The 27,475-nt window shown below is 39.7% G+C and overlaps 2 long non-coding RNA genes across 2 annotated transcripts; both read right to left on the bottom strand.

Annotated features, from left to right (window-relative positions):
- Nucleotides 1-5,315: 5,315 nt before the first annotated feature.
- On the bottom strand, nt 5,316-7,695 carry LOC138921634 (uncharacterized). Its single transcript, XR_011434378.1, has 2 exons — nt 7,561-7,695; nt 5,316-7,474 (listed from the first exon to the last, which is right to left on the bottom strand). It is a non-coding gene; the product is annotated as an uncharacterized lncRNA (long non-coding RNA).
- A 494-nt stretch (nt 7,696-8,189) lies between these two features.
- Nucleotides 8,190-8,736, bottom strand: LOC138921633 (uncharacterized). Its single transcript, XR_011434377.1, has 2 exons — nt 8,557-8,736; nt 8,190-8,465 (listed from the first exon to the last, which is right to left on the bottom strand). It is a non-coding gene; the product is annotated as an uncharacterized lncRNA (long non-coding RNA).
- Between the last annotated feature and the right edge of the window lie 18,739 nt (nt 8,737-27,475).

Genomic DNA, 27,475 nt, shown 5'->3' with positions numbered 1-27,475 from the left:
AGAGAGAGAGAGGAAGATTGGCAACGGATGTTAGCTCAGGGCGAATCTTCCTCAGCAAAAAAAGAAAAGAAAAGAACACCTGAGAATTTTTCTGAACTAAACTAAAACATCAATGAATCAGATTTCAGAAGCATGCAAATGCCCCAGCAGTATAATTTTTAAAATTCACAATTTGATACACTATGTTGAAACTTCAGAATGTCAACGATAAGGAAAAAATCTTAAGATAATCAAAGAAGATGTCCTAAAATCAAAAACAAAAAATACCCAATTAGGCTTCATCAACCTTGTCATCAGTCACCATAGATGTCTGCGGGAAATGAATGGCATCTTTATGCTGCTCAGGGAAGATAATTCTCACCCTAGAATTCTATACCCAGCTAAATTTTTATTCCAGTCTGAAAGTGAAATCAACATTTCAATCAACAGAGACTGAGAGTTCACCACTCAATGACCCTTCCTAAAAGATCTGCCATAGAGTTAATTTCACTAAGAAAAACAATTGAAACTGGAAGGAAGAAGTGGAGGGAACAACACAAGAGTGAATAAAGAAATTAGTAAACATATTGTCAAAATTAAATAATTATTTACTCTAAATAATCAATACTAATGACTAATTTGCGAGCACTTAAAAAATAAGGTAATACTAAGATATCAGTCAATAATAAGACGGGACATTGCGAAGGAAGATTTGATTAAAGGATGCTAAAATCCTGTATTAGTTTGGAGGAGAATAGAGATGTTGATTAACTCTACATCCTATTGAGAATTTTTCAGAACAAATAGTAAAGGCATAGAAATATAATTGCCAAACCAAAAGAAGAGAAACAAAGGAAATTAAGAGAAAAAAAGAATTAACAATCCAATAAAAGGCAAGAAATGAGAGGAGATGGGAAAAAATCTCCAGAAATACAAAATCTAAGTGAATTCTAAAATAGGAAATCTAAAAACATAATGTTGAGTGATGTGTATATATATTATATGAATATAAATCTGCATTTTAAAACATGAACCAATATAAAATATTGTTAATGGACAGATATACAAAGAAAATAGAAAAATATAGTAGGAAAGATAGTTACTAATTTCAGAACAGTGGCTACCTCTGGAGGGGAAAAGAGGAGACTCGAATTGAAAACAGGTACAAAGTGGCTTCAATCTACCTTCACATGTTTTTCTCTGTACTGTGAAACCAAAAGAAGAAAAAAGAAAAGAAAAAAATAATGAGCCGTTCAATCCAAGAATAATTCTACACCAACAGGCAACACAAGAAAGCTGCCTCCTCAACAAATGAAAAAGTACGGACAATATAGTGTGAAAAAGTAGGAAACAAGACCTAGGAAGGAGGATACGATAACAGTTGTGTCTTCAGTTCTTAGTATTGACGGTAGCATTCTAACTGTAGAGGTTTCTGGGAGAGAAAATGAATTTAATTTGCAAAAGAAAAGATTGCTATTCGAGTGGAGGAAGGATTATGTGACTCTAAGGATTTTTTAACATTTCGTAGAAGTTAGTGTGTGTGTGTGTATATATATATATATATATACATATATATATATATATATATATATATATATGTTAGAAGAGTCTTGTTTCCTTAAAATATTTACAAATAAGAATAACCTGATTCTCTTTCTGAAGGCACAATGGTACCGAGGTCACTGGCTCTCCAAAGCGTTGGCGTGCAAACATCCGGGTAAAAACACGCACATGGAGAAAGCGCCCCTCCGGCTGTTTCCAGCTCAAAAAGTCCCAGCTGAGGAGGTCCCTCCACATCTGCTGTTTGCCATAATCCTGAAGAGGAGGAGGAGGAGGGAAGGAGGAGGAGGGAGAGGAGGAAAAAGGTAGAGAAAGGAGGGGTGGGAAGGGAAGGGAAGATGTAAAACTGTGTAAACCACTCACCTCCTTTTATCTCCTTGGTCCTCGTTTCTCACTAAGCAAAGGGTCAGATGCAAAGAGAACTGGAATACATTTCAAATGTGACAGCTTTCTACATTTCCTCTTCCCACAGTTTTCCTCCCTCACCTTGGCCAGAGTCAAGATAAAGTGGGATATAATTACATCCCTTCCAATTCAAGCTGGCTATGGGGACAGCATCCGTGGGAAAACTTGCTCATGGTTTTTATCGTTAAGTTTACAGCAGCTAAAAATATAGCCCCTGTTCTTTGGTCCTTCCTCAAAGCGATGACAAAGATTTTCACCCAGACACCAAGACCACTAGACACGATATCCTAGGCCAGTCCAGCAGACCCTTCACTGACTTCAGGAGGGTCCCATGAATACACGGGGACTACCAGACGATAGGATTTCTGCCACTCCAGCCAGAAGGAGGATTCTGAAATGTCATTTCCTCCCCACTTCTCTTTTTCATTGAGGTATAATTTACATATTATAAAATGTACATATTTTAAATATACAATACTACTAATTTTGCTGAAATTATACACCCATCCCAATCAAAGCACAATGTAAAGTCATTTTTAAAGGAAATATTATCTGGATCGATCCGCTAGCAATGAAACACAATAACTTCTATTTCCAAATCTTGCACTTGCAATCTTAGAAATAGCATCCAAGACTTGGAGAAAATGAGATACAGTGTAGTAAAGAGTACACATTTTACTCCATCTATAAGAATAGTCTATTTTCCATAGTCATTTAGATAAGAAACAGAAAATGCTATAAATCACTGTAAAGTGATTTGTAGTTTCAAGTACAAATCTTAACATTTGTACTCTGAAAAGTGATTAATCACACTTTATTTACTTTTCAAATTTTCTTACACAGCCTCATGAATAAGCCGATACACCTTATCTTCTGTCCTGCCTGAGAAATCTGGATGAACAACCTAGGCTGAATTCCATTCTGGCAACAGGAGTAAGTATGGCTACAAACAGCTCTCTGTAAGGCAAAGGAAAAGAACAACAAACACAGGAACATCCTACTCTGAAGTTCCTTTATTTTGGTTTAAACCTCTCTTAACAGGCTCTTTTCGAGTCTTCGGAGCATTATTAAACGATCTTGCTATTGATTTTCCATGCTTACTACTGGTGAAAATGGAGTGAGTTGGAGCACTAATGACTGAAGTCCACTCACTGTCTAAAGGGCAGGTACAAAGCAGAGGCAGCACTTCGAGCTCCCGCCCACAACCACCCCCAGAACTTAGATTTCAACGCCTGGAAATAGGACAGGTGGGAAATAGGACACTGAATTCAACTCATCTCTCTCGCTTAAATATAGCACTGCTGCTATTTCTGTTACTTATCCTGGGAAATTTTCTAAGTCCTGGTATATTTGGCAATTCAGCATGAAGCTTCATTTCTACCTTCGAAATCCAAATTTCTAAGTAATCACGTTTAGGAATCCATTCCTATCTTTTCTGTTTCATTCTCCGTGGACTGTTTATTTGTGAGGCTGTGCCACTGAGTAACTAGAGGTTATAATGAGAATTTGGCATGCCAGTTTCCATCTTAAAAAGAAAAACTTTTAAGACAAACAAACCAGTTTTTTAAATGGGTAAAAGAAACGTAAGGGCATTTTACATAAGAGGGGAAAAAAAGAACGGTCTCATAAATAATCAGGAAGATGCAAATTAAAACCACCATGAGACACCATTTCACACCCCATCAAATTAGCAAAAATTTGTAGTCTGACAATACCAAGTGTTGATGAGGATGTAAAACTGCGGAAACTCTCATCCGAATGGGTGGGGGGGGAGGTGTCTAAATGGGTAAAGATGTTGAAAAACAATTTGTATTTAGTAAAGTTGGTGCGCATACCCTACAACCCAGCTAGCCTATTCCTAAGCACTTTCTTTATGTATAAAGGACTGTACGTTTGGTGATAGAAAATTAGTGTTAATTTTCTCACGTGTATAATTCTGAAGTATTTAGGAGTGAAATGTCAAGCTGTCTACAGCTTCAAAATGGTTCAGCAAAAAAGTATGGAGAGAGAGGGCAACATAAAAAGTCAATATGGAAAAATATCTTTTAAAAAGTCGGGGCCAGGCTCTGGGGCAGATTCCAAAAGTTTGAATTGTGGCTCTGCCACTTATTGATTGTAATCTGGGTAATTTATTTAAGCTCTCTCTCCCTCAGTTTAATTATCTGTGAAATGGGAGTAATTTATAGAGATGTGAGCGGTGGATGAGGTAATTCACGGAAAGTATTCCAAGCAGTCGCTGCTTTGTCATAAGCTTTCAATAAATGTTAGTTATGACCTCTGTTGGCTCCATTTTGCAGTTGTTGTAAGTTGAGACACGGAAAGGTGAAGTAGCTTGTTCAGCCACATAACTGGCTGGTGGTGCTGGTTGCTGCTGGAAGAGGACACTCACCCCGTGATCAGCAGACACACACCCAGCAGCTCTGGAATAGCAAACACTTGAGACAAGCCGAATGCCCACCTACTGGAGAATGGATCCCTCAGCTGTGTTAGATTCTGCACTACACTGCCATACAGCCAGAGAAAGGAACAAGATGCATTAACACGAAGAGTATCAAAAAAATTAAATGAAAGGGCCTTTATTTTATCCTTAAACATTTTAGCTGCTCCAGCAACAAGAGGATGGTTAAGCCACTAAAACTGCTAGGAAGACAATAAATCAAAATGTGTTTTGATTTACAACCATTTTGTACTTCGTCACAGCACTTTTTGTAAGAGCAAGAAATTACTAATAATCTAAATGTTTAACAGGTGAACAGTTTATATAAACCAAAGAAATATTCCTACAATGAACTAATTTGCAGCCACTAAAATCATGTTCTAAACAAATATTAGTGACATGGTGAAAATGCACACTATACAATGTTAAATTTTAAATATAGGATTCCCAAACTTTAAATATAAATATATATACATACATATATATTTGTGTGTGTGTATATATATCCACGTAAGATATATGTATTTATATGTGTACATATATGATAAACATGTACTTAGACACATATATATCACAGAAGAATAACCCTGGAAAATCAATAAACCAAATAAAAATTTTTTAAGTTAAAAATGGGTTTCTTTTTTTTTTAAAGATTGGCACATCAGTTGCCAATCTTCTTTTTTTTTTCTTTCTTTTTCTTTTTCTTCTTCTCCCAAAGCCCCCTAGTACATAGTTCTATATTCTGGTTGTGGGTCCTTCTAGCTGTGCTATGTGGGCCACTGTCTCAGCATGGCCTGATGAGCAGTGCTAGGTCCACGCCCAGGATCCGAACCAGCGAAATCCAAGGTTGACAAAGCAGAGCGCACAAACTTAACCACCTGGCCACAGGCCCGGCCCGAAAGTGGGTTTCTTTGGATAGAGAAATGGGGAAGGATTTTTCCTTTTCTGTCTTTTCTCATCTGTAATCTGTATTTTCTTATATTTCTACAGCGAAAATGTAAACCTGGTCACTCTGGAGAGCAATTAAGTAGCATCTAATAAAGTCACAGATTGTATACAGTATTTACAATCCTGAAACATTTCCACTCCTGGGTGAAAGTCTTCACATGTGCACAAAGACACACACAAGAGAGGTCCTTGCAACAGTGTTTATAATAGAGAAGGAGTAGCAACAGCTTACATCCATCACAGAAGCATGGATGTCTACACAGTGGATGTCCAGGCTGCAGTTAACAGGAAGGAAGCAGAGCTACTGTAATCAAGGGGAGTACATCACAAAAATACAACATGGCGTGATATACCTGAAAAGTGCAGAAATGGAGGTACGCTATGACACTGTCTACGTCAAGATTAAAAACATGCAAAATAGAGCCAGCCCTGAAGGCCTAGTGGTTAAAGTTTGGTGCTCTCACCACTTCAGCAGCCCGGGTTCAGTTCCCGGGTGCGGAACCACACCACCCGTCTGTCAGTGGCCATGCTGTGGCAGTGGCTCCCACAGAGATCTAGAAGGACTTACAACTAGGATATACAACCATGCACTGGGGCTCTGGGGAGAAAAAAATAAGAGAAAGACTGGCAACACATGTTAGCTCAGGGCACATCTTCCCCCCCAAAAAAAACGAAAAAGAAAACTATATAATGTATTGTTTACGTGTATATACATAAATGGAAAAAATATTTTTAACACACGGGAATGATAAACACAAATGCAGGGTAAAGATTGGCTGTGAATGTGAGGAAGAGAAATGAGATTAGGAAGGGGGGCAGCTGGGGCGGTGGAGGGCTGTCACGTACACCTGTAATGCTTTATCTCTTGGACTGAGTACTAGAGCACAGATGTTTGTTGCACAATCCTCTGTGGGTTTTTTGTATGCCTGAAGTGTTTCACAATACCACAGTACTCATATAGTGTAATAAAAACTCAAAAGTAAGCGTATCTCTAGAAATGTAATTAATTGAAGGTGCAATCATGAACAAACTTTTAAAATATTTTTACATCCTTACTTTTGGCAAAAACAAGATTTCCACACCCGAATATTTAATTTCTGCAAAAACAGAAATGATTCTTGTGTGTGTGTGTGTGTGTGTGTGTGTGTGTGTGTGTAAGATCGTCCCTGAGCTAACATCTTTGTCAATCTTCCTCTATTTTATGCAAGACACCACCTCAGCATGGTTTGATGAGTGGTGCTAGGTTTGCGCCCAGGATCCGAACCAGCAAAACTCTGGGCCAACGAAGTGGAGCCCATGAACTTAACCACTACGCAACCCGGCTGGCCCCAGAAATGATTTTTAGTAAGCAAATTTGATGATTATTCTTATTACTACCTAATTTTGTTTAAAATCCAAACTATGACCACTGGTGGAAAAATGAAAACATATGCCCCCTCGTCCTAAAATATACATACTTAAAAGACAGGTATTGAATCTGTAAAAAGTAGTCGTCATTTTATTTTTCCAGCATATTCTAAATCTAAGGCTTAGGGCAGCCCCAGGGTGACTAAGCTATGCTTCCAACCTTGACGAGGCCCATCATCCCAATCCTGCCGATTTTGTCAGGAGACAGAATTACACATTTGTACATGGTTAAACAGTTTCGTCAGTGAAACAGATTTCAACTAGCTTTAAAAGAAAGAAAAGAAAACATTCAGCGCATTCCATATTTTCCCCTAAGTATATCGTACCTTCAAGTCATGCTGCATTTTGCATTCCTCAGAGCTCCAAAATACTATTTAAATTGTGCACATAAATCACTTCATGCCTGGTGAAATACAGCTGTCTCCTCCAGGAGAAATATGGGGGGCCCTGTCCCAAGCGGCTAACCCGCGGGTGAGGTCCCAGCTCAGCCAGAATCAAAGGCAGGTGATTTGGAGAGACCCACATTCTGTCTTGAATGCTGGAGAGTCTGGGGAAGTTCTCTTCTTTTCTGTTACCCATCCACCACCATCTTTGGGTTAAAAACTCTTGTTTTAAAAACTGGGAAATTCGACCTCCTGGCCACATGACCTCAGCAGCTCCAGCGTGTGAGAAACGTAGGGTTACAAGGGCGGAAAGGATCATCAAAGAGGAGCATTGAAGGAGAAACGCAGACTGACGCTGGAAAAGGTTACAAAACCCAGAAATTAATAAGGATATAAAAGGAGGGGCTGAGCAGGCTCCTAGTAAAAAGATTTTCCTTTTACCAAAGAATCCACTGTGGGTTCCTGAAACTCACAGATGCGACTTGATTGACAACAATTTTGTTTACACACCACACACCCTTGGGGAGACGCCGTCCTGCGTTCTAGATGCTTCCTCCGGACAGGAGCCGGTCTGCGAGGGGAGGCGGGGCGGGGCGGGGCCCTGAGCCTGGGAAGGCCGGTCCCTGTGGCTGCACCTCAGCCCTCCGCCCCATCGCCGCTCTCCCGGCCAGAGGACGTGCTGGGAGGAGTGGAACCGGTTTTTCGGTCAACTTACCCAAGGATATCGCGGAGGAGGGCCAGGCGATGCTCGGGCTGAGTCTGTGGGAACACCCAGCATCTGCCTGGCACGTCCGAGGGCCTGCAGGCAAGTGCGCTCACCATTTCTGCATTGCTAATAAGGACCTCTAAGGAGCATAGGTAATTTCCGAATTATCCCTGCCCTAACCCCCAACAGACACACACACACACACACACACACACACACACACACACAGTCGATAGGAATTGCTAAGAGATGCCCCTCCTTCGCAAGGAAAATGCCTAGATGCGAATCCAGCGGGGGGAAAAAATCCCGAGGCAGCCCTTGCTCCAGGCCCTCCCTAGGGAGATGGGAGAGGTCGGCCTCTGGAAAAGAGTGGAAGCTTCGAGACTTCGCAAGGGAGAGGGAGAGAAGTCCGCCTCACCTTTGGCTAGGCCCAAAATTGCTCCTTCCTTTTGGGCCTGCCTTTCTCTGTCACTGAAACGGCTACATCTAACGTGAAATGCCACCAAATGGCTTTCTGTTGAACCTTAGTTTCAGGATTAAATTCATCACCTTCTATGACAAGGCGCCATCCTAGGCACTTCCACGAAAATGAACTCACTGCGTCCTCACGCATCGGAACAGGGTTGCTATTAATATCTGCCTAGTAGGATAAGGAAAAAGGGCTTAGCTATTCGTATAAAGTCCTACAGACTAGCTGTTTAAGCTCCCAGTTGCAGGACTCTGTCACTTACAAATGACTTCACCCTTCAGCTGCTATTTTTCTCTCCCACCGTTTCTCACAAGCCGTTTTCATTTCCTCCTGCTCTCTCCCTCTTCTTTCTGCTCCCTTCTCCACGGGGTCCCTTTTTTCCAGACTCTGGAAGGCTGGAGAGGAGCAGGATTCAGAGCTGGACGCCGGGGAAATCCTATCCATCAGAAAAGGACGCGCTCAGAGCTGGTTCAGCTCCTGCTGCCAAATTAATATGGTACGAGAACCAGCTGGGTCAGGTCTGGACACGCTCCTCTGTTCGGCGGCTCACAGAATTTTTTTGTCACCTTAACGTCAGTGCTCTTTGGTGCCCCTGAAGGCAAGTAGCACACCTGAATTGTAAAGCTTTGGATGAGTTGAGTTCAAAGTTTTATTTTCTACTTTTAAAGCCCTCAATAAATTAGGACAAAGGTGGTTGGAATCCAGCCTCCTGCCCTGGCATTCCTCTGGGATTATTAAGGTTGGCTAAGCAATCTGCTCTTGAGAAACCAGGTGTAACAGAGACCTGGGTGGAGGGATCCAGGACTTGTTTGTGGAACTTTCTCCTCCTCTGTGGCATATGCCAGAGTCTCTCTGGAACAATCCTGCAAGCTTGCCACCAGAGCTAAGCGGTGTCGACCTGCCTCTGTTATGCAAGAAGCTGAACACAGCATCTTCTTGGCTAGCATAGGAACCAGGAAAGGGGTCAACATTAATTCTGGGCTGCAGGTTTGGAATACCTTTTCACTCCCCCCACCACCTTATCTCCACGCCCATCATCTTTAGAAGGCTCGCTCGCTAATATTCAAAGAGAAGTAATGCTTCGGAGCTCTGCCAGCAACTTGAATTGAATCCCTAGGATTAAAGTGATATAATGTAGTCAAAACGAACATTCTGCACAAAATCTAAGTTGATCCTAAAGAAAGCAATTAATTCTTCCTGTTCTCTGTTTCCCTTATCTTTCTGTGGAATCATATTTTGTCCTAGCTCTCTAACGTTTTTACATTTCCAGCAAAATGGTTGTTTCTGTTTAAAACACTTTTAATAATCCTAGCGTCGGGCATAGTGAGCAATTGCTGGTTTTTTTCTGAGCCTGTCTGCCTGCAGGTCACCTGCTGCTGTGGCAACTGACATGCTTCTGAATCCTGGCTGTAGATGCCACTTGGTGTAATTTTCCAGGAGATGCTGACTGTTTGCCCAGGTAAAAGTCAGAGACCCTAGGACATGTATGTATGTTGAGACGGGAACTTGGAGCAACAGAAGGAAGGTGGCTTATGATGGCTTCCTTCCAGACCCCTGGGATGGCCCCACAATCACACAAAAATCCTGTTCTGGAAGAACCCAAATCAGGTTCCCAACAATAACGATGTCAAAAGTAGGTGGGTGTGGGAACTGTGGAAGGATCAGCTGCCTGAGGAATGAGCTTGTGGTTTTTATTAATGCCTTACTTTTTTTTTTTTTTGAGGAAGATTAGCCCTGAGCTAACTGCTGCCAATCCTCCTCTTTTTGCTGAGGAAGACTGGCCCTGAGCTCACATCTGTGCCCATCTTCCTCTACTTTATACGTGGGATGCCTACCACAGCATGGCTTGACAAGCAGTGCGTAGGTCTGCACCCGGGATCGGAACCAGTGAACCCTGGGCTGCCGAAGCAGAACGTGTGAGCTTAACCCGCACACCACAGGGCCGGCCCCAATGCCTTCCTTTTGAATAGAATGGAACTTAGGAAAAAAAACAGAGGCTGTCTTGCAGGAAGAAAACAAAAGGAGAAAGTGAACCACTTATCAAAGATAAAGGAAATCTTTCTCCCTCTGCTGTTCAATGATCTAAACCTGTTGGAAGCGAGGCCCAAGAGATATACAAGGCCAAATTGATGAGGATATCGTGCTGTCAGCTCCATGGGGTTTGAAAAAAGCTGAGAAATGACTCCATTCCTTTGACTCTCCAGGATATTTCCAATGATCTGCGTGGTGACACCAGCTGCTCTCCACCTCCTGTTATTTACTGGTGGGCGTTCTGCATAGAGGAAAGGACCCCTTTCTACTTTATTCCAATATAGTGGTCGTTTTTATAGCCCTTTATCTCAGTGGTCCCCAAAGCATTTTACAGAGGAATCTAAATCCATCTATTATTATGGGAAAAATATAGACTTTCAGAGAACTGAAATGAGAAAATCCTTTGGCTGAAATCATTTGTCCTTTATTTCACAAAGTCTCTCAGTAGCATAGAACCTATCTGTGTGGTAAATAGATTCAAAGTCATGAGGAAAATGACCCAAAGATTGTATTTTGTTTTAAACCTTTTGTTATGTTCTCTGAGTCACTTACAAAGTATATTCAAAGTGAGGTAGTCTTTTACTTACACCCTTACAGATTAAGGTTGACACGTGTCCTTAGAAAAGATAAAATGAGGGGCCAGCCCAGTGGCATAGTGGTTAAGTGTCCGTGCTCTGCTTTGGCAGCTCGGGGTTCCTGGGTTCCGATCCCGGGCACAGACCTCCACACAGCTCATCAGGCATGCTGTGGTGGCATCCCACATATAAAATAGAGGAACATTGGCATGAATGTTAGCTCAGGGAAAATCTTCCTCTAGCAAAAAGGAGAAGATTAGCCATAGATATTAGCTCAGGGCCAATCTTCCTCACCAAAAAAAATAAAGTAAAATGAAAAACCAGCTCTTAATTACTTAAATCATGGTGCAAGAAAGAATCTATTATAAACCAGCAAAACAAGGGACCACTCGTAGAAGGAAAGATCGATGAATTAGACTGAAGGGGAAGTATGGGGGAGTAATTTAAGTTACTGATTGCTCCTTTTCTCCAAATTCGTTTGGCAAAGATTAAATTGTGCCAAATATCTATCAGTTTTATGAAGATAAGACTATCCAACTTGTTTCATTAAACACTCTCCCTTCTCTTACCACTGTCTAAACAGTGGATTTTCCCATTTAGCAACCTGTCCGTCCAGAGTTATGATTATGCTGTAACTTAGGAGACCTCTTGTATCAAATATTAATATTTGTATAGTTATTAAAGTAGTTGATGATTTGTACAAGGACTGTAAAATTAAATATAGCGTGTCATTTATAGTCTTAAGTGAAAAATTATTTCCTAACCTTTGGTTTTTGCTGGAACAACTTGTAAGATAGCTTATATTATAAGAGAGATGTACAGTCGGTCCATGGGTTCCACATTCGCAGATTCAACCCGCTGTACCTTGAAAGGCCTGTGGTGGTTGCGTCTATACTGAACGTGTACAGACTTCTTTTTCTTGTCATTTTCCCCTAAACAATACAGTCTAACAACGATTTACATTGCATTTACATTATCCTAGGTGTTATAAGTAATCTAGAGATGTCCTAAAGCAAATGGGAGGATGTGCATAGGTTACATGCAAATATTACGGCCATTTTATGTAAGGGACTTGAGCATCTTCAGATTTTGGTATCCACAGGGAGTCCTAAAATAGTCCCCCTCAGATACCGAGGGACCACTCTATAATAAGGAGTCACTTTTTTAAAATGGAGCATTTACGCAAAATCTTTTCCATTTTGTAATGCCGTGGTTTTCAGACTGCATTAATCCAAGGACCCTTTTCCAAACAAACTATTAAATTGAAGCGAAATAAATAAAGCAGATAAAAACAGAGGTGTTGAGGGGGCAGTGTCCTTTCAATCCTTTCAAGGGCCGCAGAAGCACCTTGGAGGAAGACTGGCCTCCAGGAAGTGTGGCAGCCAGTGTAGACTTATTAAAAAGGAAATAAATAGAAGGCGCTGTTTGAGATGACATACCTTTCCTTGCAACTGTACGTGCTATGTGTGTGTTTGAGTGTGTGTTTGTGAAATATCATTCAGTTAATATCTGGTTCCTATCTTTATCATTCTCGCTCTCAAGCTGCAACTTTTGTGGCAGTTTATGACAGTGCAAATGGATTCTGTGTCTATGAGTTTCAAATTCTAAGTTTTTTTATCCTAACGGTACAGAATGGGCAGAGAGCAATGTTAGGCCAAAATACCTGTGATCTTGATGAAATTATTTAGATAAATATTTCTATTTTGTAGAATAACCGTACATTTCAAGAAATGGTTGTCAAATTATGATTAGGACTTTAGACACTATTTTGTCCAAAAACTCTGATTTTTTTTTCAGTCGGGAATAATGAGGTCCTGGATGTTGAAGGACTTCATCAAGGTTACAGAGGTGCGTTCCAGACCTGAACACGATTCTTTTGGCCCCAAGTCGCATGCTTTTTCCACTACTCTATGTATTGTATTATATAAATTCATATGAAATGTTTACAACTTAAAAATGTCAAAATTAACTATTGACTGAAATTAGTTGAATATTTCTACATTTGTTTAGATTAATCCAGTCTGGTTCATGTTTCAGTCGTAGTCAAGAAACACACCTTGTGTTAGATGGAAAATCGTGGAAGCTGCCTTCAGCAACACGTGTCGCCTGCAAAAGGATTTCACGTCATACAGGTAGATAAACAGGTACCAGTACCAGTAGACATACAGGTGCACAAACCGTTTCTGCTTTCTTTGGAAAGCAGAGGTCGCATATAAGCATGTACAGAGACAAATTAGAATATGAGGCTGAGATGGGAAGGCTGAAATTTGGATTTTGAAGAGTCTGACCTTTTCCACCTTTGAGATCTCCTTTCACACCTGACTCCTTGAGCAGAAAGTGAAGAGAGATTATCCCAGAGGCTGAGCATCTCATCAACCTGGAGCTGTAAATCTTGGGCTGGATGCAAAGAACTCCAATGTTGGCCTGTCTCTCGTATATATTATCAAGATAAGATTTGCATGGTTTTGAACTAGCCTAAGAGTATTTGTGCATATGCCACATACATTTTCAAATTACATAATTGGACACTTTATTTATAAGTCACGTTTCTTTAAACATGTTGTTCTCTGCTTCAGGCTAAGTTGGAATTGTTTGTTTAAGTTCCTTTTGAGCTTTTAAGAGAAATACTGGAGAAGGATTTGCTGTGAATCAAATTAATACGCTAGTTTCCGCTTTCGGTTTTTTGGCAGCTTTGTTTCTGCTGGGGAATATTAGCTCCTGTAATGTTAGTTGTTGTGTGCCTAATTGTATACACAACTATATTACATGCATTTCAATATATATTATATTACATGCATTTCAGTTCATACATATATATTATATTACATGCATTTCAATATTTGTAAAGGCGAATGCTTGAGCGTGAACAACCCCCTCAGGTGTCCGAGAGGCAGCCGGACAAGGAGGCGGGTCTGTAGATGAGGTCTCGCAGCCAAGTCCATCAACGGCATCCTGCAGCGAGTCTCCAGTTGGGGGCTGACCTCTTGTTTCGTAGAGTTTGGCAAATGAAGGACACCTGTCTAAACCACCTGGGATACTCAGGGCAGTGATAATGTTTGTTATCCAGTTTATTCAGATTACATTATCCAGGATGGCCTTGATTTTTAAATTATGTGATCTCTACGGTATTTAGAGTTTCCCAGAATAAAGGAAAAAGGAAAAGTACTTATTATATGTTACATAAGATTTGCACATCCTACCTCACAGCATTGGTATGAACAGCAAATTGTAAGGCACATTGCAAATTGTGAAGAATTATTCGCATCTGTTGATAGAGATGCATGTTTGAACTACATTTCAGCATTGAAGATGAAAAGTTTATGGGGCGGGCCCCGTGGCCGAGTGGTTAAGTTCATGTGCTCCGCTGCGGTGGCCCAGGGTTCGGATCCTGGGCGTGGACGTGGCACTGCTTGTCAGGCCACGTTGAGGCGGCATCTCACATCCCACAACTAGAAGGACCTGCAACTAAGATATACAACTATGTACTGAGGGGTTTGAGGAGTTAAAGCAGGAAAAAAACAAAGTTTAGATGACCACTTCAACCCACTCCTGTGAAAATATCTGATCCTTACTGGTTTTTTCTTCAACAGCATTATTGAAGTGTAATTTACATACCATAAAATCTACTCATTGTAAGTATCCAACTTACTGATTTTTAGTAAACGTGTACAGCTGTGCAGCCGTCACTAGAATCCAGTTTTAGAGGAACGTTTCCATGACCCCAGAAAGTTCCCTCATGCCCATTTGCAGTTAATTCCTTTTCTTACCCCCTGCCCCAAGAAATCAGTGATGTGCTTACTGTCTCTACAAATTTACCTTTTCTGGACATTTCATATTAAATGAGTCATACAGGCTGGCCCCGTGGCCGAGTGGTTAAGTTCTCACGCTCCGCTGCAGGCTGCCCAGTGTTTCGTTGGTCCGAATCCTGGGCGCAGACATGGCACTGCTCATCAGACCACGCTGAGGCGGTGTCCCACATGCCACAACTAGAATGACCCACAACGAAGAACATACAACTATGTACCAGGGGGCTTTGGGAAGAAAAAAGAAAAAAAGAAAATCTTTTTTAAAAAAAAAAAGGAGTCTTACAAATGTAGTCTTTTGCATCTGGCTTCTTTCGTTTGGCATATGTTTTTAAGATTCATCCATATTGTAACATGTATCAGTACTTCGTTCCTTCTTATTGCTTAACAGTATTCCATTGTATGGGCATACCACATTTTGTTTATCCATTCATCAGCTGACAGACATTTGGGTTCTTTCAAGTTTTGAGCTATTATGAATAATGCTGCTACGAACATTCACGTGTGTATCTTTGTTTTTACATATGTTTTTGTTTCTCTTGAATAGATTCTTAGGAGTGAATTGTTGGGTGTTATGGTAAGTTTGTGTTTTTTTGTTTGCTTGTTTTTTCTTAAGATTGGCACCTGAGACAACATCTATTGCCAGTCTTTCTTTTTTTCCTTCTTCTTCATTTCCCCAAACTCTGCCCGCCGCCCCCCACCCCCTGCCCCAGGACATAGTTGTATATTCTAGTTGTAGGTCCCTCTGGTTGTGCTATGTGGGACACCGCCTCAGCATGGCCTGATGAGCAGTGCCATGTCTGCACCCAGGATCTGAACCGTAAAGACCCTGGGCCACCAAAGCAGAGTGTTTGAACTTAACCACTTGGCAATGGGGCCAGCCCTTGTAAGTTTATGTTTAACTTTTTAGGAAATTGCCAATTTGTTATCAGAAGTGGCTAGATTATTTTATATCTCCGTCAGCAATATCTGAGGGCCCAGTTTATCCACATCCTTGCCAACACTTAGTATTTTCTGTCTTTTTGATTATAGCCATCCTTGTAGGTTTGTCGTGATATCTCATTGTGGTTTTGATTTGCATTTCCCTAATGACTAATGATGTTGAACATCTTTTTGTGTGCTTATTGGCCATTAGTATTTCTTCTTTGTTGAAAGGTCTATTCAAATCTTTTGCCCATTTTTAAAAACTGGGTTGATTGCCTTATTATTGAGTTGTACACCACTTGCTTTTTATCATTAATTACCACCTCACCTTACAATGACTTGCGACTCTCATATTCTGTTGCCTTCCACTGTTAGGAAACTTCTATACTGTTATTTAACTTTTAGTGTCAATACATTTTCTTTCTCCAAACTTGATTTTTAAAAATTTTGTATTGAGGTATAATTAACATATAACATTATATTAGATTCAGATGTACAACATAATGATTCAGTATTTGTATATATGGTGAAACGATCACCACAATAAGTCTAGTTAACATCCATCACCATACATAGTTACAAATTTTTTTTCTTATGATGCAAACTTTTAAGATTTACTCTTAGCAACTTTCAAATATGCGATACAGTATTATTAACTATAGTCATCATGCTGTACTTTAGATCCCCATGATTTGTTTATTTTATAACTGCAAGTTTGTACATTTTGACCCCCTTCACCCATTTCACCCAACCCCCATTCTCTGCCTGCGGCAACTAGCACCAATCTGTTTTCTGTATTTTTGAGCTTTTTTTTTTCTTTAAGATTCCACATATAAGTGAGAACATACAGTATTTGTCTTTCTCTTCTGACTTATTTTGCTTAGCATAACGCCCTCAATGTCCATCCTTGTTGTCACAAATGGCAAGCTTTCCTTCCTTTCTATGACTGAATAATATTCCACTGTGCATATATCTCACATTTTTTTGCCCATTCATCCGCCAATGGACACTTTCTCCAAACTTGATTTTTTTTAAACTCCCTCAAGAATATAGCACTTTCACCTTATTTTTTATAAACCAGGCCTACCAAAATAATCTGAAAATGTGTCCTCAATAAATATTTGTTACACAAATGATAAAAATCTTGTCTTTATGTGAATATTGTCAGCATATCTCATATCATAATTTAATAAGTTTAATAAGTTTAATAAGCATTGAATTTTGTTTATTGCTTATTTTGTACATGAGGCGTTTCAGTTTTAACATAATTTTCAAAAGGAAGTAGTGCTTGAGAGTATAAACTTGGATGATCAGATTTAATTATCAGAGAAAAATTAAAAGGTTTTGAAGAAACATTAATATTTTATGGTAATTAATATTTAGATAAAATAAATTCAAATTTTTAGGCATTTTTTTCCCTGCAAATGTCCTTGAGTGCCTTAACAAAAACAGCAAAAACATGATCACAAATGGGCAGCTCTCTCAAGTGTACCCGCGAATAAGTTTAGGCAAACCGAACACCTCGCCTATCCCCAGTTACTCTGGACCCCAAATAAAAGATTTCGAATTATAAATATAAACTTACGTATAAGCCTGAATGTGAAACAAAAACAACTTCCCCTGTAACTAGTAAATAACAGGGGGAAAAAAACTTTTGAGCCTTGCCTGGCAGGATGCCAAAGATATACACTTGAGAATATTTTAAGGTAATTAGCATTTTTGTCTCTGTGTCAGTAAAAATAGGCTTTTGCCCGCTCCTAATTTTCTTTGGGTTAGTGAGACCATTGTATGAATGAAGGGCTGTTCAAGGCCATTTATATTGTGCAAACAGAGGCACAAATTAGAGAGGGCATGTTAATAAGGAGAGGGGGCTTATGAGTGCTCAATTATGAGCCCAGAACCTGTTTCTATTTTAGGGGGATAGAAAACACATCAATCTTGCTTTTAGAATATTTTCAATTAAAATGAACTGCACATAGCACTCGAAGAACCAGCAAATGCTGCGGCCGTGTGGATTTTTGAATAATTCTTACATACTATCTTAGTATCAGAACTGATACACGGATAACGGCTGAAATATAATTTGAGATCCCAGAAGACTGAGGTCCCTGAGCTGCATGAGAAATTCTAAAGGAAAAGAAACATAAAACTGGACCATCTGTTTCCCTTTTCAGCATGCAACCTTTGGAGTAGAATATTTGGAGGAAGATGCTGTTTAAAACCTGAGTCGGGATGAAATATAGTACATACACTCACAACATATCATTAAGTTCCTCTCTCCTAAGCATTGTCAATCGCGCCTGCAAGCCGGGTTCCGCATGTTAAAAACAAAACACCATGTTGGCTGCTGCACAGAACGGTCACTTCTCCCCACACAGTAGGGAGTAGATTGCCCTCCAGCCCTAGCCAGTGCTTTCTGCCTAACTGGACGGAGCAAAGAGAGGCCTCCACTGTGCACAGGCAAATGTTTGGGAATCTGACTGTAGTTTGCATATGCAACTATGTGCATAAGCCCAGTTTGCCCCTGCTTTAGCCGCTACTTTTGATTGCCTCATGTCTGTTTTTTGATATCTACTTATGAAAACATTTTGAGATATCAACCCCAAAGCTACCTTTTCCCCCATGTCAAATATTTATTTTACCTAACCAGGTAGCCAGTGTTCACATAATGTTCATAGAGTGGAAAAACACTAAATCAAGCAGTGAAGGGTGACAGGAATAAACGCCTTTGGTCTTGAAGAAAGAGAAACCAATAGCTCGCAACGCTATTCACTGAGCCCAATGTGGAACTTCTGCAAACCGTGACGGCCTTGGAGTTTTAGCTAGTCTTTTTCAGGTATTGCTAGTCCTCTCTCTTGAAACCTTTGTAACTAGGAAGGCTGAAGTGCCATTTAAAGTAAAAGGAAAGCAAAACAAGGAGCAGTGGGAAGCCATGGTGAGTTGCTTGTCAACGTATCCTTTCTTGATCTCATGGGAGAAATGGGCTTCACGGTGCTGGCATCATGGGCTTTATTTTGAATTTGTCTGTTATAACCTTAAAGCTTTCTTCAAGGGAGCTACATAGGGCTCGTGACCGATATACAAGGTCTGTTGCTATGGAAAGGTTCGTACTTAACCATATCATAGTGTTCTCTTGGGAGCAAGGAAACCAGGATATCGGTTTATTTTTTTTCTAAAACTCTGTATGTTTTATGGGATAAAACAAAACAAACAACATGTATAGCACATACTTCTGACATTAGAGAACAATTTGAGAGGCATTTTTTACATTGTCTGTATCAAGAAACTATTCTGCCATTCAGAGATCCATAGTGGCCTCTTACTAGAGAAGTTAGTACAGTAATAATGGGTAGATGTCAATGACTCATGGTGTAGTATCTAAGCTCGCCTGGTGCTTCCATCTCTAAGGTCGTTTCCGTGTTGCATTTCTCACTTCCACCTGAATCTCTGCTGGTGGGTCCACAAGAGAGCTATCCTTTTGGCATGTTGTCTAATGCTCCTTCCTTGGTGAATAATTTCAACACAATATAACCGTACCGTGAATGCTTGTTGCTCCTGAGTCTTCTGCTGGAAACACAAAGTCTTCTGCCCTAATATTAGTCTTGGCTTTTCTGCAAAAAATGCAACAGTTGTTTAAACACAATCTAAACATGTTCAGCTTTCACATTTTTCTTTGTATCACACATTGCAAAGGATTGTTTTGTTTATTTATGTATTTATTTGTTTGTTTTTATGAGGAAGATTAGCTCTGAGCTAACATCTGTACCAATCTTCCTCTACTTTGTATGTGGGATGCCTCCACAGCATGACTCATGAATGGAGTAGGTCTGCACCCAGGATCTGAACCTGCGAGCCCTGGGCCGCCAAAGCGGAAAGCATAGAACTTGAACCACTTGGCCATGGAGCCAGCCCTCCTGTTTTATTTTTTAACAGTGATATATTGTATGCTGCTAACTCCTACAGTGGTAGGAAAGCATGTTGGTTCACAGCATGGACTCTAGAGTCAGACTTCCAGCATGGAAGTCCAGGTATGCCATTTGTAGGCTGTGTGATCTTGGGCAGGCTTCTTAACCTCTCTGTGCCTTTTTCCACATCTGTAACACTGGAATAATAATAGTACCTGTTTCATAGAGTTGAAGTGGGAATTAAATGAGGTAGTTCTGGTAAAGCAGTTAGAATAGTGCCTGGCACTTAGTAGGCGTGCAATAAGTAAGAAATGTATTCAATACATTATTGAATGTCTTTGTCATCCTACAATTTTTAATCTTGCCTTTTTCCATGAATCTGCAGCCACTTCCCTTAACTCAGAAGATTTTAAAATGGTAGAATCTGGGCCGTGTGGCAGGAGTGGGGCCTTCCTGTGTCCCATAAATATTACCAGAATGTAGATGGCTGCCCCACACCTCTGAAGACAACTTCGGCTTTTAGTCTGAAATGGGTGTGATTCCCTCTTTGCCTGTGGTCCTGCTCAAAGCTCCTTTTGGGCTCTAGATAATACAAATGTAAAAGCAGTTTGTCAAGATGTGTATATGTTAAAAGTGTCCTTAAACTTTCTGTTTACATCACTGCTTTATTAATAATTCTTGTGTGTTATTAAATGTAGAAAGAGCTTTAAAATGACTTTGATAATTTACCCCAACGTATGCAAGGCTTTACCGGGTTTCCAAGTGTAATAAATGTAGACACACAGAAAAAGACAAAGAGCTCATTTTGTGCATATCCAAACTGATGCCTGAGGTTTCAGCCCAGACCTGGAATTCATTGTCAGCATTTGGCACGTATCCACAGCCAGCGGAACCACTATTAGCAGGCCTGTTTTCTTTACTCAGAACATAATTTGGTACTGTCAAGTCAATCTGGCTACAATTGAATGGAATTTTTTGTTCTTGAAAGGTTTTTTATTTTTTTCACATTTCATTTATATACTGTCTCTAGTGAGGTCAAATCCCCCTGTAAATATTATCTAATTTATTCTCATAGCATCTCTAAGAGATAGGGCACATTTGTCTTTATTATTAGCATCTGGTGTTACGAGACTCACATTTACTTTGTCGAGAATCACCGGGAATAAATCTCATGTAGACACTAATGGAAAATATAATAGGAGATAAATACAGGTATGTCTGCAAATGAAGATATTTTCCCACGTTTGAAATCTGTTGACTGAAAAGATAAAAAGTGGAACAACTTATGATGATTGAATAGTAATAAAAAGCAGCATTTAATCTACATCTCTCCTTCCCATGATTACAGCATGCTAAATATTACTCAATACGACAGAGTCTGCTGATGAGCTTTGTAAATGTTTTTCCAATAAAATTAAGTAGATTAGGTTTGAAAAGAGAATGTTAATGTTCCCAAGGCTTTTAAGGAGTGTTCTTTAAAAACTTTCCTGAAAAGTACGATTTAAGACTACGTCATAGTGTCCTCTATCCTCGCAGAGGGAACCCCGTGATTTCCAGGTAGATGGAACGGGCAGAAGTTCTTGTCATCTGTGATCCCTTATTGTTAATTCTCTTCGTGTATTTTGCCTGCTGCTTTGTTTTGGTTGTCAAAGTTTGTTACTGAGACAAGACTAAGATCGTCCTACTTGACAGTCACAGATTGAGTTGGCGTGACGCACCATGAGCTGAGTCTAATTGCTGTTAATATTGGAAGGATGAATAATCCTATTAAAAAGAAGAACAGTTATAAAAAATAAATAAGCAGAGGCAAATCTAGATTACATGAAAGAAGGACAGCTTGATGAGGGGAAACCCATTAACCTGAAAAAAAAACTTCTTTGCTTCCAGTTTAGCAGTTACGAGCAAGACCGCATTTATACTCAATCAGAATGGAAACAATTTTTCTGATTTATTTATAGACTTAAATCTTAGGTTTTCTTATATGTGGAAAAAGGGATCCTACTGTGATTCCTAATTGGTAATAGAATATCAAAATGCCTTGTTAGGTAGGCTTATAGGAAAACCTTTGTCTCTTATTCCTTAGGTATTATTAATGAGTCAAAAAAGTTAACTCTGTATTAGGGGGAGGGAGCAATACTCTAAAACAGCGCTTCTCAAACTCATATATGTATATACATTCCCCAGGGAGCTCAATAAATTGCAGATTTTGGTTCAGGAGCTCTGGGGTGGGACCAGAGACGCTGCATTGCCGAAGCCCCCAGGAGATGCCCATGCTGCTGATTCGAGACCACTCTCGGAGAAGGCAGGCTCCAGACAACTCTTTTAAAAAGAAATCTACGCAAATACAGTATAACTTGCTTTGTCATCATTTCAGGAAATTGAATGGCATTGGGATAACAAAACCCAAACTACTTGCTTTGCAAATGGAAAGGGAGAGAATGAGCCGATTTAAAGCTTCAAGGACTCTTTTTAAGGACAACTTGAATTACTGGTAAGGTTGAAGCTGTAATGGAACAGTCTGGAGAGGCAGAAAGTCTCCTGGTTCCTATTGGAGCTTCATTCACAACCTCCTTCAATCCCCCCCTTCATTGTGGTCATAGTTATTAGATGGCTATGGGAAACATGGAAACATTCTTTCCTTTCAATAGACTTTGCTCCTTGAATTCATGATTCCTTAATAAGAGAGAGCATTATGCTTCTCATCCTTCATCTTCCCACAAACCAAGTTATTAAAAGAGAGCTCTGAACCCTGCGAGAATCTGACCACGTGTACGTTTCACCCATTCAGTCTGTGCCCAGGACATGCCGTCTATTGGTGGTTACATACTGGTACAATCCTCGGACACCCCCCAGCATGAAGTCTGGTGTTGTGGGCTCTTGAATGCATTAATCTTCATCAAACCTCAGATAGCTGAATAAGAGGGAGAACATCGAATTACTTTGAATAATTGAGTGCATTTGAGTCAGGAGAGTTTTAAATGGAGCAAAAGGGTTTCAGAAACTTGACTGCATGTTAAATATTCTGAATTTTGGGTGATCACAAACTATCACTTATCAAGTGAGTATATATGGACAGGATAAACCTGAAAAGCAGATGGTAGGAAAGTGAATTATAGCTAAATGGATGGTATACGCACGTCTTAGTGAGCTCAGGCTGCTATCACAAAGTACCTTAGACTGGGTGGCTTACACAATGAACATTTAATTCTCAGTTCTGGAGGCTGGGAAGTCCAGGATCACGCTGCTGGTTGATTTGGTTCCTGGTGAGAGCCTTCTCCCTAGTTTGCGGGTGGCCACCTTCTCTTTGGGTCCACAAATGGCTGAGCGAAAATGCTCTCTCCTTCCTCTTCTTATAAAGCTGCTAATCCCATCATGAGGGCCCCACCTCATGACCTCGTCTAATCCTAATTACCTCCCAAAGGCCCCATCTCCAAATACCATCAAATTGGAATAGAGCTTCAACATATGAATTTGGGGGGATGCATAGAGGTGCATTAAAGGCCAATGAAGATATCAGTGACTTTGTAATTATAGTGCAAGCACAAAGGTGAAGACTTTTTTCTTGCTTTTCAACTTACAATTCTATATATTTTTTATATTTGTTGGCTCTAAACCCACAAATCTATATGTATATCACACTGATATCAAGTCTGGAAATAAGGTCCCTGATGATAGTTTCATCACGTTATTGAAGGCTATTTATTCTAAAATTAATTTATTCTCCTACTCACGATAAAACCTTTTAAAAAATTAATTGTGATGAATTTACTGACTACTAACTCACATAATCCTACTCTATGAAGACAAGTCTTCTAGCATGTTCGAAAAAAGATCTACACCTTCTAGTACACATAAATTAGAAGTTGAACATGGTGGACATGTATGATATGGAAGACGCCCTTCCTACAACAAGCTTATGGAGGTGATAGAGAAGATGAAACAACAAATGCAACCAAAGCAATAAGTACAAGGTGATGCTGCAGGGACCTGTGGGGGTTTTGGTCCTGGATAAAGGCCCTTGGGGATGAGGGCAGGCAGGGGAGGAGGCAGAGCCGGGGACAGATGGTGAGGCCTTAGACTCGCTGGGCAGGGAAGCTGAAGCCAGTCGCCTGCAGCAAGCCTAGAGCCTGAGAAGGAGATCCAGCAAAACTCCCACCATTGTCCTGTGGAAGGAAAAAGGAAGTTGGCTGTTATTGAGCCCCAGACTGACCACAGGCCAGAGAAGGGACATCATCTGAGAGAAACTGACACCAGCTGGGGCCACATACTGAGAGGTCTGAAAGTATAGTATTTGCTTAGATTGCTAACCTGAAGTCCTTTTTCTTGGAATGGACTCTCTAAGCCAATAAATTAACTTAAAAATACCTCCAGAGCCTTGAAACCTCTAGGAATTTGATAGAAGCAGATGAAAAAGCATTCTGGGAGGTCACTTTCACAACCTAGGGGTCAGAAGCTGTGTTACTGTGCAAGGGCTGCCATAACAAAATGCCCCAGATTGGGTGGTTTAAGCAATGGAGTTTATTTTCTCCCAGTCCTGGAGGCTGGAAGTCCAAGTTCAACATGTCGGCAGGTTTTGTTCTTCCTGAGGCCTCTGTCCTTGGCTTGTAGATGGCTGCCTTCTTGCTGTGTCCTCACATGGCCTTTATTCTGTGTGCAGGCATCCTTGGTGTCTCCTTCATTTATCATAAGGACACTAGTCCTATTGGATTAGAGCCCCACCCTTATGACCTTGTTTAACATTCATTAGCTTTTTAAAGGGCCTATGTCCAAATACACCCACATTGGGGTGTATAGAGCTTCAATATATGAATTTGGGGTAGAGTAGGGGGAATGACACAATTCAGTCCACAACAGAAACGTCTCTTTGAAAAGCAACTGAACCCACTGAAGATGAATTCAAAACAGCAAAATGTTATAAAATACACAAGGAATGCTACCATAAAAAAGAGTCATAGGAGGCAAAAACCAAGAGAATTAGCACCAAAACAAGTACAGATAATGAAATGGAATCAAAGAGACTGTAAAATAAATAAAACGAGTGAAGAGATTTAAAAAAAGAATTGAAAACCATGAAACCATAAGCCATCAAGGAAATAAAGGATAGGCAAATTTGAAAAGAAACAAATAGAATGTCTAGAAATGGAAATTATAGTCATTAAAATCTCACTGGATAGGTGAAATAGCATGTTAGACACACCCAAAGAGAAAATTAATGAACTGGAAGATATTTATGAGGAAATCACCTAGAACAAAGTACAGACAGACAGAGCTGGGAGAGATGAGTGGTTCAAAGATGTGGAAGATAGAATAAGGTCCAATATACATTTAATATGTGTCAGGGAGACACAGAGTGAGAGTAGAAAATGGGAGAGAAGCAATACTCAGAAAGAAAATCAATGAGAATTTTTCTATAATAGAATACAAGAATCTAAAAACTGAAGAACGTTGATTCCCACACAGGAAAAACAAAAGCAAGTATATACCTAGTTTGAGAAAAATGCAGCAATTCCAATGTTTCCTACAAAAGAAATCTAGACAGAAAGAAAAATAGATAACAAAAAATTGGCTACATATAGAACATATTCTCTGATCATGATGTAGTAAAATTAGAAAATAAAAGCAAAATAATAGCTGCTGGGAAAATGAAAATGATCTTAGTATCAATATAGAGAGCTGAAAAATGCAAACTATATTAAAACATGAATTGAATCTTTTTAACTGTTTCATCACCTCAATATATATAAGAAAGTGAATTTTTAAGTTATTTGTTATGTATAGTTGTACCTGATTATTCATAATTCTGGTTTCATAAGCAAATATTTTTCCTTTGCCTCAAGGCTGTTCCTGAGAGTATTTTGTAGTTTCCGTCTGATCTTGATACTAGAGGATTACATTTCGTTGCCTCTTTACAAAATGCTTTCACATACATCCTATCATCATCTTTCTCCCTCTTGGTGATATAAATCAGAGATGCATTTGTGACATCCTTAACTAGCATGCAAATGACCGATACGTCAATGAACAAATACTACCAGAGTCAGATATTTCTTGCCGAGTGATTTTACTCTCTTTCACACCATATCGAGATGTTATTCAAGTTTGAACAGGGAGTACAGCCTTACAGTGGGAAATTACTGACATTGAGGATTGAAGAGCTTGTAGACAGTGTTCTCCCACTAATATTAAATATTAGATACATGTTATAATAAATTTATTGTTTAATTGACTTAAGAAAAGAGCAGTCTGAATAGCCTGAAAATGTTTGATAATGGAGCAGAGACAGTGTAGATAGAAAAACTTAGTTTTCCTTTAAAATCTCACTATGAAAAGTAGACTTCTAAGAATTTATAATATTTTTTGCAAAAAAATTTTCTTGATTGACTTTTAAAAAATGATGATTTTGACTTTAGTTTCCCTGAAGCCCAAAAATTCTATTGAGGATTATGTTCATATAATTTCTTTGATAAATCACCCATAGAAGTATGTTTTGTGAGGATTTCATCTCTAAGCGTGTTTGTAGTCAATTCTGATTGCTATTCCAGATGAGCAGGCTGCTATGTCTTGAGAAACGTTGCCTAGACCAGTAGCAACCCCAGGCACAATCAAATGGCAAAGCATTTGACAAAAGCTCTCCCGGTTTTTTGTTTTTGGGGGTTTTTTTGGTATATGTTAATGACATATACGTTGGGGTAGACAGTTACTCTCTGCTGTCCTTTTCCTCTTTGTTGTGTTGATGTTTCTGCCTAGAGCCAATCTTGGCATAAACTCCTTCTATTCACTGGCTTCCACAAGAAATCTAATCAGTCCAATATCCTCAAAGATTTACTAAAGGATTGTGGGAGCATCATGAGGTGTTGCATCCCACACGGTGCAAACTTGCACCCCATTGAACATCCTTCACTCCATCCCCCAGCCCCCACCCCTGGTGTCCAGCCATCAGGAGTCACCTATGTGGATACACTCTCCAGCACGACCTCAACTGGAGACTCGCTCCATACTCCTTCGCCCAGGATTTTCTCCAAGGTAAACTTGCTTGCCACCTGTCCCCCACCGCTGCCTATTAAGCATAATAATTCAGTCATCAAACTCAAGTTCTCTAGTTTATCCCAGAACCCAGTAAACTGACGGCCCTCCAGTTACAAGAATTGATCTTCAGAGAGCAATGAGGGTTACAACCAACAAGAATTCTGTTATATATAAAAGTAGATTCTTTATGAAAGTAGCAGTATTGACTTTTTTTCCCAAAAAACCATCTTTGGATGGTTTAACTTGTGAATAAGTTAAAATGTAGTAGGGAGTAATTTTTAAAGAAATGCAGTCATCTAACAACAGATTGGTTATATTGCCACAATTATTATTAACATACTTTAACTAAAATTTGAATTTATTTTGGGGTAGACAGAAACTTCTGGATTAAAACCCCTTGGACTTGGCCCTTCTGAGCAGTTTCAGAGATCAGTGGATACGTAAGGCCAGATAGCCCTTGACTCAGATTTTAAATGTTTTTCATTCAGTTCGTATCCACATTAATCTCAATAGGTGCTCAGTAAATATTGACTTAATGAATGGAAGGATAATCTGTGGGCCAAAAGTCTGTCTATCTTCTAAGATGTCTTCTCATTTTTCCTTTACTTCATCAAAAACAAAGTACATTGATCTCCCTTGCTCAAACAAAACAAAAAAAGGAAAAATAAATATTAATAAAATAGCATAATACTTTATAATAAATACACTTTAAAATATTAAATAAAATAATGTTTTAAATACCCTTACTTCATTCGGATTTAAAAATAAACTCGGAGCCAGCCCCATGGCCGAGTGGTTAAGTTCGCACGCTCTGCTTTGGCGGCCCAGGGTTTCGCCAGTTCGAATCCTGGGCGCAGACATGGCACCGCTCATCAAGCCACGCTGAGGTGGCATCCCACATGCCACAACTAGAAGGA

Source organism: Equus caballus, chromosome 31, assembly GCF_041296265.1.
Source record: "Equus caballus isolate H_3958 breed thoroughbred chromosome 31, TB-T2T, whole genome shotgun sequence".
NCBI lineage: Eukaryota > Metazoa > Chordata > Mammalia > Perissodactyla > Equidae > Equus > Equus caballus.
This window is presented reverse-complemented; position numbering and strand designations above follow the sequence as displayed.